This window comes from Aotus nancymaae, unplaced genomic scaffold, assembly GCF_030222135.1.
Source record: "Aotus nancymaae isolate 86718 unplaced genomic scaffold, 86718_ANA_hifiasm-v0.15.2.pri h1tg000073l, whole genome shotgun sequence".
Taxonomy (NCBI): Eukaryota; Metazoa; Chordata; class Mammalia; order Primates; family Aotidae; genus Aotus; species Aotus nancymaae.
In genome coordinates this window covers 3,455,709-3,464,674 of record NW_026988488.1, presented here as the reverse complement: position 1 = coordinate 3,464,674, position 8,966 = coordinate 3,455,709, and the positions used below count along the sequence as shown (strand labels likewise).

The 8,966-nt window shown below is 44.9% G+C and overlaps 1 pseudogene; it reads left to right on the top strand.

The window, feature by feature from the left end:
• LOC105722975 (ataxin-7-like protein 3) lies at positions 1-969 on the top strand (annotated as a pseudogene).
• The last annotated feature ends 7,997 nt before the right edge of the window (positions 970-8,966 follow it).

Below are 8,966 nucleotides of genomic sequence, written 5' to 3'. Positions count from 1 at the left end.
ATGAAAATGGAGGAAACGTCTTTGTCTGGCTTGGATAATAGCAAACTAGTGGCCATAGCTCAAGAGATATAAGCAGGCCTGGTCTAGGATTCTTGTTTGAGATTCTGCTTTGAGGTACACCAGGCTGTCAGGTGGGGCTACTTCTTCCTGGACGATACTGACCCTGAGAGCATGAAGGATTTTGGTTTTCAACTGGTGAAAGAGCAAGGAATATGTTTGCTCCAATTGCAGCTGTAGCATTCCTGCCTCCCACTTTGCTCCCCATCAGGATATGTGCCTAGGAATGGGTGGAAACAGTAGCCGAGTCACCAGTAGCAATAATATAAGCAAATCTGAGAGTGACCAAGAGGATAATGATAACATCAGTAACGACTGGTCCTATGGCTCAGAGAAGAAAGCCAAGAAGAGAAAATAAGACAAGAATCCCAATATCCCTCGAAGATCAGAGTCTTTAAAACACAAAAATGGGGAACTTAGCTATTTGATTTTTTTTTACATATAACAACTCAATTGGGATCAGCTATGAAACCTGGGACCAGGGAGCTTCATATCCTTCTATCCATTCAACGTAGGGTGGTTTCTGAAGACATCAAGATATGCACAAAGTTCCAGCACACAGACGAGTAGAGGTGAACCTTGCAGATTTATTTCCTCAGGGCCTCAGCTGTCCTTCCAGAGATGGAGAGCTCCCAGGATAATGACAGCTTTGACATGACTGACCGCTAGGCCCTGATCAGCCAGCTTCAGTAGGACTGCTCCTCTGATCTCTCACCCTCTGATTCAGGCTCCCCCAAGACGAGTGAAAATTAGGGTTGGGGTCTAGGTACCAACAGCTCCAAGACACAGAAAACCAAGAAAAAGAAATCCCATCTGAGTCTGGTAGGGACTGCCTCTGGCCTGGACTCCTACAAGAAGAAGCCAAAGTCACTGATACCCCCAACGGTGAACACCTGTGATAACATCAACTGATTTCAGTGCAAGAGATAGCCTTTGGCTGAGCAGAGCCCTGTCTCCTGATCCCCACCCAGGTGCCATAGCCTGGCAAATGGATGGCTGCTGGGGGTTGGGGCTTGGGAAGTTTGGTGGGCCAGGCAAGCAGAGGATCTGATTATGTACCCTGCAGGAGTGTGTCAAGGTCCTTGGCGTGCAGGACTCAGACCTGGACATATTATGCTTTGGACATAAGTTTGGTGGTGAGGCGGTTTTCCTATTTATACTGTGAGTTACTGAATGTCCAGCTAGGCCAGGGGCTGGAACTGGGCACTGTGCCAGGGCACTGCCTATCCCCCACCCCAGGAACTGGACTAAGTCCTGCTGAGGGGCAATGTGGTGGCCCAGGAGGCTATGAGTTGGAAGCTGAGCCTGGTGGGGGCCTGTCATGGTTGCCTTCAGTAATGTTAATGGGTCCAGTACTTGGAGCTGAGGGGCAAGGATGAGCATGTCTTGTCTGTGAGGAGATCCTATCAAGCGTCCCCAGTCCCAGTGGTAGGCAGGCACAGAGTGCTGTCTGCTGAAGTGGGGGTCCAGAATTGCTGCCACCTTCTCTGGTGAGATCCTCCTTTATCTCTGGCCTCCCCTTGGAGGTAGAGCAGAGAAGGGACAGCCCTTTCCACTTAGTCCCCATAGGTCTTCTTGGCAGCAGGAGCTGTCCTTTTGTTGTTGGGTGCCAAGAAAGGTCCTCCAGCCTTTATGGCTTCAAGGAATTGGAAAGGGAGTGTATGAAGAGGGAGCTATATCAGAATTACTCCTCATGACTCTCCTCCCTGACCCAGGGTTGGTAGGGAGTGGGGCCCCAAAGTGAGAGGGAACTGTGCTACTTTACTTGAAATGTTTTTGTACCTCATTCCCTGCCCTACCAGGGCAGCCCAAGTTCCCAACTGCTGCTTGCCACACTGCTTCACCTTGATTGGCTTCTGTTTCTCTCAGAGCTCCTGCCTCCAAAGCCCCCCACCCACCATCCCAAGTTTCTTTCCTTAGTGATTTTAAGTAATTTATTCTGTATTTGTGGTTTGGGGATCTAAAGATAATCTTAATCTCATGTCTCTTCTCCATTCCTAGGAGTCAGGGGGAAAGAGAAGGTGGCCTCTGTGCTCTGGGTTGTCAGTGCTGGGGAAGGGGTATCATTGCCCTTCTGTGGGACTGTCAAATGCCAGTGTGCCCTCCTGCCTGGTCTACATCCTGAAGAGAAGTACTGTTCCCCCCTCCATCCAGGCACCACTACTCCCAGGAGCTGAGCTGGAGGACCACAGCCGGGACTGAGAGCAGAGCTGACCGACATGAGTGGAGGTGATCCTGAGCCAAGTTCTCTGGCACTTGCTGGACGTGTCCCCTACCCTCTTCTCAAGAGGAGCCATCCTACATGTGGGTAGCTAGTATCCAAGATTGGTTGGACTGATCGAGTTAGGGATCCTAGAGGGTTCAGGGAACAACAGAGAAAGGGCTACAATACCCTGTTTGGAACCCCACTGTCCCCTTAGGGTGATTCTGATCACGGCTGATGTCTGCCTACAAGTTGGTTTTTGACCAACAAATTGGAATTATTTTTTTTAAAGCAGATTTTGGCAGGAGTTAGAGTAAATCCTGGGGCCTGGGCCCTTCTGTTCTTGGCCATCCATAGCCTTCTACCTCCAAGGGAAAGCCAGAGATAAAGGAGGATCTCACCAGGCCTCCAGGACCCTTCCATATGCAGTCTTGGGAGTAGGCTGAAGGTGAAGGAAGGAAGGCTGTAGCCCACTCTCCCTTCTGAAAGGCAGCTGCAGGTCAGGCCCTAATACACCCTTTTCTCTCTGGCCTCTCCCTTTTTCCCCCTTCTGGTTAGAGGAGTCAGAAGTGGGAAGTCGTTTGGGAACTTGTTTGTCCACATAAACTTCCCCATTGTTCCTTGGCTCACCCTCAGGGCAGAGCCCCCTGCCCAGGCTAGGTAACCGATGGGCTTGGTCCAGCAGGGACTCTGAAGGAACAAACCCTTTTCTTTTTGAAGAGAGAGTCCCCCCACCCAACCATGTAGTTGAACAGTGGCTAGGAGCTCCCCACTCTCCTCCCTCTAACATCAGGCTATGTAGACTTCAATCCCCATCCTTCCCACACCAGCTAGGTGTCATCTGCCCTTTGTCTGTATCCTATCATGTGTCTGAGTGTGTGTGAGGAGTGATTCTCTACTAATTTCAGTGGCCAGTGGCTTTTCCTTCCATGCATCACTCTCCCCCACCTGCATACCCAGGGGCCACCTGCATACCCAGGGACCACCTGCCTGGCATTACCACATGCTGGGGTCATTGAGGGAGGGGGGTGGAGCTCATGCTATCCTCTGGTCTTGAGATTTTTATTTTTGCATATGTAATTCATTATATACAGGTAGCTTATTTTGTAAATGCTGTGTATTCCCTCAGCCCCCATGACTGCTGTTGTAAATAAACTGCATCTTCTGTTGGTAAAAAGAATAATAATAATAAATAAAGTGTGGCCAAGACAGAGACACTGTTTTACACCTTTGATTAATTTGACACCATCAGAATTGATAATGGTGACTGCTTGGATCCATAAATTTGAGAACATACCCTGAAGTAGTAGGAACCAAAACAACCCTTAAAGCTCCATCAACCAGCAACAGCATGGACATGTGCCCCAACACAGCATGAGAATTACATGTTTCTTTCTAGTACCAGAAAGATATAAAGTGTTTATCAAGCCTTTGGAAAAATGAATTGCTCTTGAAAATTCCACATATATATTTTTTGCATATCAGTGATTTATAACTCTCACTTCAAGAGATCATAGCAAAGGGAGACAGCCAGATGAAAATATGATTAACTGAATTTTTCCTTGCAATAGCTTCCAAAATGGAGACAGGTAGCAGCAGCCTTTGAGTTAAGTGATTGAAAAAGTAGCATTGGTGGGGAAGATCCAAGATGGCCAGTTAGGAGCAGCTCAGGATTGCAGCTCCCAGTGAAAGCACAGAGGGTGAGTGGACACTGCATTTCCAGACGGATTTTTACTGCCCACAGACCAGGAGATTCCCAGGTGGAGGAGCCCCATGGGTCACCAGCATGGCTGTTTTGGCCAGTGCAGCTGTTTTGCCTGTGCCCCGGCACAGCGGTTCCCAGTGCAGAGTAAACAGGACTGTGTCCTCACTGAGCCAGCAAGGGGAGCTGAAACAGGGAGCCAGGCCAGGAGATTCCTGGGGAAAAAAGCGCCATGAATCAGAGCCCTGGTTTCAGCCGGCGCAGTGGGTCGCCGCATGGGAAATCACACAGATCCCGGCACCAATTCAACAGGCGACCAGGACACCTGGGAGAGAGCTGACTGTTCAACTAAAAAACAAAAGGCTCTGAGGCAGGGAGCCAGGTGATCAGGCCTGGCTTGTCCCACCCCCACAAAAACAAAAACAAAAACAAAAAAACAGCAATTGGAAATGCTCTGGGTTGAGAGGTTCACAGCAAGCATAGCTGAATCTGGGACAGTCCAGCTCTGTGGAGGAGGGGCGTCCGCCATTACCGAGGCACTCCACCACTAAGGAGGCAGTCTACCATTGCTAAGGCAGCCAGCCATTGCCGAGGCAACCTGGTGTTGCTGACGCAACCTGCCATCACAGAGAGAGTCCATCATTACAGAGGTGGGCCACCATAGCCGAGGCAGTTCTAACTACACCCATATAAACAGGACTGAAGGGAAGTTCACACAGCAGCTGGGTAGAGCCCACAGCAGCTCAGTGAAGCCTCTGCAGGCTGAGAGTGACTAGGCAGCCTCCTTGTGGGCAGGGCAGCCCTGAAGAAAAAGAAAAAAAAAGGCAGCAGCACAGCAGAAACTCATAAAGCCCTAACTCCCTGAGACAGAACACCTGGGGAAAAAAAGGGGTTTACGAGTTCTGCTGCTGCAGACTTAAACTTACCTGCCCAGCAGCTCTGAATGAGCAATGGAGCTCACAGCTCAGCACTTGAGCTACTATAAAGGACAGACTGTTTCCTTAAGCAGCTCCCGACCTCTGTATATCCAAAGAGTCACCTCATAAAGGTGAGCTCAGACTGACATTTGGCAGATATCCTTCTGGGACAAAGCAGAAGAAGAAACTGGTAGCAACCATTACTGTTCAGCAGCTGCTGCAAGTGATCCCCAGGCAAGCAGGGCCTGGAGTGGACCTAAGCAGTCCTATAGCAGAGAGGCCAGACAGTTAAAAGGAAAACTAGGAAACAGAAATAACTTCATCATCAACAAACAGGACAGCCACTCAGAGACCCAATTAGAAAGTCAACAACGACAAAGGTGACAGGTGGATAAATCCACAAAGATGGGAAGAAACCAGTGCAAAAAGAATGAAAACACCCAAAACCAGAACACCTCTCCTCCTACAAGGGAGCACAACTCCTCACTAGCAAGGGAACAAGACTGGATGGAGAATAAGTGGGATGAAATGACAGAATCAGCTTTCAGAAAGTGGGTAATAAGAAACTTCCATGAGCTAAAAGAACATGTTCTAACCCAATGCAAAGAAACTAGATTTGAACAAAGACCAAATCTTGAAAAAATATTTGATGAAATGCTAATGAGAATGGACAACGTAGAGAAGAATATAAGTGAATTGATGGGGCTGAAAAACACAACACGAGAACTTCACGAAGCATGCACAAGTTTCAACAGACGAATTGACCAAGCAGAAAAAAGGATATCAGAGGTTGAAGATCAACTCAATGAAATAAAGTGAGAAGGCAAGATTAGAGAAAACAGGGTAAAAAGGAATGAACAAAGTCAACAAGAAATATGGGACTATGTGAAAAGACCTAATCTACGTTTGATAGGTGTACCTGAATGTGACGAAGAGAATGAATCCAAGCTGGAAAATACTCTTCAGAATATTATCCAGGAAAACTTCCCCAACCTAGCAAGGCAGGCCAATATTCAAGTCCAGGAAATACAGAGAACACCACAAAGATATTCCTCAAGAAGAGCAACCCCAAGGCACGTAATCATCAGATTCACCAGGGTTGAAATGAAGGAGAAAATACTAAGGGCAGACAGAGAGAAAGGTTGGGTTACCCACAAAGGGAAGCCCATCAGACTCACAGCACATCACTCAGCAGAAACCCTACAAGCCAGAAGAGAGTGGGGGCCGATATTCAACATCCTTAAAGAAAAGAACTTTCAACCCAGAATTTCATATCCAGCCAAACTAAGCTTCGTAAGTGAAGGAAAAATAAAATCCTTTGTGAACAAGCAAGTACTCAGAGATTTCATCACCACCAGATCAGCTTTACAAGAGCTCCTGAAAGAGGCACTACACATAGAAAAGAACAACCAGTACCAGCCACTCCAAAAACATACCAAATGGTAAAGAGCATCAACACAATGAAGAATCTGCATCAACCAACGGGCAAAACAGCCGGCTAGCATCCCAATGGCAGGATTAAATTCACACATAGCAATATTAACCCTAAACACAAATGGACTAAATGCCCCAATCAAAAGACACAAACTGGCAAATTGGATAAAAAGCCGAAACACATCAGTGTGCTGTATCCAGGAAACCCATCTCACATGCAAGAATACACAAAGGCTCAAAATAAAGGGAGGGAGAAAGATTTACCAAGCAAATGGAGAGCAAAAAAAAGCAGGAGTTGCAGTTCTCATCTCTGATAAAATAGACTTTAAAGCAACAAAGATCAAAAGAGACAAAGAAGGACATTACATAATGGTAAAAGGATCAATGCAACAAGAAGAGCTAACGATCCTAAATATATATGCACCTAACACAGGAGCACCCAGATACATAAGGCAAGTTCTTAATGACTTACAAAGAGACTTAGACTCCCACACAATAATAGTGGGAGGCCTTAACACACCATTGTCAATATTAGACAGATCGAGACAGAAAATTAAGGATATCCAGGACTTGAACTCAAACCTGGACCAAGCAAACCTAATAGACATTTACAGAACTCTCCACCCGAAATCCACAGATTATACATTCTTCTCAGAACTACGTCATACCTACTCTAAAATCGACCACACAATTGGAAGTAAATCACTCCTCAGCAAATGCAAAAGAATGGAAACCATAACAAACAGTCTCTCAGACCACAGTGCAATCAAGTTAGAACTCAGAATTCAGAAACCAAGCCAGAAGTGCACAGCTTCTTGGAAACTGAACAACTTTCTCTTGAATGTTGACTGGATAAACAATGAAATGAAGGCAGAAATAAAGATGTTCTTCGAAACCAACAAGAATGAAGACACCACATACCAGAATCTCTGGGACACATTTAAAGCAGTCTCTAGAGGAAAATATATAGTAATAAGTGCCCACATGAGAAGCAAGGAGAGATCTAAAATTGAGACCCTATCATCAAAATTGAAAGAGCTAGAGCAGCAAGATCAAAAAAACCTAGCAGAAGACAAGAAATAACTAAGATAAGAGCAGAACTGAAGAAGATAGAGACACGAAAAACCCTACAAAAAATCAATAAATCCAGGAGCTGGTTTTTCGAAAAGATAAACAAAATAGACAGACCACTAGCCAGACTAATAAAAAAGAAAAGAGAGAATAACCAAATAGATGCAATAAAAAATGACAAGGGGGATATCGCCACAGATTCCACAGAAATTCAAACCATCATCAGAGATTATTACAAACAACTCTATGCACATAAACTACAAAACCTGGAAGAAATGGATAAATTCCTGGACAGTTGCCTCCTCCCAAGCCTAAACCAGGAAGAAGTCGAAACCCTGAATAGACCAATAACAAGGTCTGAAGTTGAGGCATCAATTAAGAACCTACCACCCAAAAAAAGCCCAGGTCCAGATGGGTTCACAGCCAAATTCTATCAGAAATATAAAGAGGAACTGGTACCATTACTTCTGAAACTATTTCAAATAATCCAAAAAGAGGGAATCCTTTCCAAATCATTTTATGAGACCAACATCATCCTGATACCAAAACCTGGAAGAGACTCAACAAGAAAAGAAAACTACAGGTCAATATCCATGATAAACATAGATGCAAAAATCTTCAATAAAATACTGGCAAGCGGATTGCAACAATATATCAAAAAGCTTATCCACCATGATCAAGTAGAATTCATCCCAGTGATACAAGGCTGGTTCAACATACGCAAGTCTATAAATGTAATTCACCACGTAAACAAAACCAAAGACAAAAACCACATGATTATCTCAATTGTTGCAGAGACGGCCTTCAACAAAATTCAACAGCCCTTTATGCTAAAACCCTCAATAAACTAGGTATTGACGGAATGTATCTCAAAATAATAAAAGCTATTTATGACAAATCAACAGCCAATATCATACTGAATGCGCAAAAACTGGAAGTATTCCCTTTGAAATCTGGCACTAGACAAGGATTCCCTCTCTCACCACTACTATTCAATATAGTACTGGAAGTTCTAGCCAGAGGAATCAGACAAGAAAAAGAAAGGGTATTCAATTAGGAAAGGAGGAAGTCAAATTATCTCTATTTGCAGATGACATGATTGTATATCTAGAAGACCCCGTCGTCTCAGCCCAAAATCTCCTGAAACTGATAAGCAACTTCAGCAAAGTCTCAGGATACAAAATCAATGTGCAAAATTCACAAGCATTCCTATACACCAATAACAGACTTAAAGAGAGCCAAATCAAGAACCAACTGGCATTTGCAATTGCTACAAAGAGAATAAAATATCTAGGAATACAACTAACAAGGAACATAAAGGACCTCTTCAAGGAGGACTACAAACCACTGCTCAACAAAAGAAAAGAGGACACAAACAGATGGAGAAACATTCCATGTTCATGATTAGGAAGAATCAATATCGTGAAAATGGCCATACTGCCCAAAGTAATTTACAGATTCAACGCTATCCCCATCAAGCTACCAATGACCTTCTTCACAGAACTGGAAAAAAACACCTTAAACTTCATATGGAACCAAAAGAGAGCCCGCATAGCTTAGTCAATTCTAAGGTAAAAGAACA